Here is a 2,028-nt window from a genome sequence, read left to right as displayed (position 1 = left end):
AGGATTCAATTAATCAAGGAATTGGTGTATCCAAGCTGAGCCCTCACCAGTGCGATTCAAACACGTGAAAACTCATCTTTCCCCCTTTTTTTAAAGAAAAAAGCTTTAATTTCATGGAGCTGAAGGTGATTTTACAGCAATTCAGACCAATGGGGACATTTGGGGACATTTGGGGACATTTGGGGACCCTCTGTGTACCTGCAGCAGCACCTGGGAATGGATAAACCCAGGCAGGACTGGGATAAACCTGGCCAGGGCTGGGATAAACCCAGCCAGGACTGGGATAAACCCGGCCAGGGCTGGGATAAACCTGGCCAGGGCTGGGACAAACCCGGGCAGGGCTGGGATACCCAGCCAGGACTGGGATAAACCCGGCCAGGACTGGGATAAACCCGGCCAGGACTGGGATAAACCCGGCCAGGACTGGGATAAACCCGGCCAGGACTGGGATAAACCCGGCCAGGGCTGGGATAAACCCGGCCAGGACTGGGATAAACCCGGCCAGGACTGGGATAAACCCGGCCAGGACTGGGATAAACCCGGCCAGGGCTGGGATAAACCCGGCCAGGACTGGGATAAACCCGGCCAGGACTGGGATAAACCCGGCCAGGACTGGGATAAACCCGGCCAGGACTGGGATAAACCCGGCCAGGACTGGGATAAACCCGGCCAGGACTGGGATAAACCCGGCCAGGACTGGGATAAACCTGGCCAGGACTGGGATAAACCCGGCCAGGACTGGGATAAACCCGGCCAGGACTGGGACAGCACTGGGCCAGTTCCAGGCTCTCCACCAGGACAAGCCCTGCCAGCACCAGGCCAGCTCCAGACCCAGCACCGGGGCCACCACCGGGGCCACCACCGGAGCCACCACCGGAGCCACCACCGGGGCCACCACCGGGCCTCTCCCGGCCACCACCGGCCCAAGCCTGACCAGCACCAGCTCGGCTCCAGGGCCTCCACGGGCGCTCCCACCGGGCTAAGGGGCTCGCCCCGGGACCATCCCCGGTTCTCCCTCGGCCGCGGTGCCCGTGGTGAGGAGCCGGGCGAGCCGCTCTCGGTCCCGGTTCCCCGCTCCCGGTTCCTCCACCCTGTCCCGGTGCTCCCCAGTGCCGGTGCTCCCGTCCCCTCGCTTTTCTCCGCTCCCGGTACCGGCATTCCCGTTCCCCTGCCTTGTCCTTCTGCTCCCGGTTCCCCCGCTTTGTCCCGGTGCCGATGATCCCGTTCCCCCGGCCTGTCCCTCTCCCGGTCCCGGTGCTCCCGGCTCCCCCTCCTCGTCCCGGTGCCGGTGCTCCCGTTCCCGTTCCCTGCCCCGCTCCCGGTGCCTCTGGTCCCGGTTCCCCCGCCTTGTCCCGGTGCTCCCGGTTCCCCCGCTTTGTCTCGGTACCGGTGCCGGTGCTCCCGGTTCCCCCCTCCTTATCCCGGTGCCGGTGCCCCCGCTCCTCCTTGCCCCGCTCCCGCTGCTCCTGATCCACCACCCTGTCCCGGTGTTCCCGGTGCTCCCGGTGCCGAAGCTCCCGTTCCCCAGGCCTGCCCCGCTCCCGGTGTCCCGGTTCCCCCTCCTTCTCCCGGTGCCGCTGCTCCCGTCTCCCCCGCCTTGTCCCGTTCCCCCCGTTGCCGCTCCCGGTAGCTCTGGTCCCGGATCCCCCGCCTTGTCCCGGTTCCCCCGGATCCCCCGCCTTGTCCCGGTTCCCCCGGTTCCCCCGGCCTGTCCCATTCCCCCCGTTGCCGCTCCCGGTGCTCCCGGTGTCCTCAGGGGTCCCCCCGCACTCACCAGCTCATGTTCCCCCCTCCGCCCCGCGCCGCTCCCGGAAGTTCCGCCGCTCTTTTTGGCCCCGCCCCTTCCGGCGGCGCGCGCCGCGGTGACGTGACGCCACGCGCGGGAAGGGTGTGTGACGTCACACCGGCGGGGGCCGTGACGTCACGGGGGAAAGGCGGGCACGCGGGGAGAAAGCGCTGAAATCCGGCGGATTTCGGTGCAAAGGGTGGAAACGGGGGCGGGAGTGGGTGGAGTGGAACCGCTGAGAG

Source organism: Malurus melanocephalus, unplaced genomic scaffold, assembly GCF_030028575.1.
Source record: "Malurus melanocephalus ecotype Western Australia unplaced genomic scaffold, MMel_1.1 scaffold_722, whole genome shotgun sequence".
In the NCBI taxonomy this organism is placed as follows: domain Eukaryota; kingdom Metazoa; phylum Chordata; class Aves; order Passeriformes; family Maluridae; genus Malurus; species Malurus melanocephalus.
Note: the sequence above shows the minus strand (reverse complement) of the source record.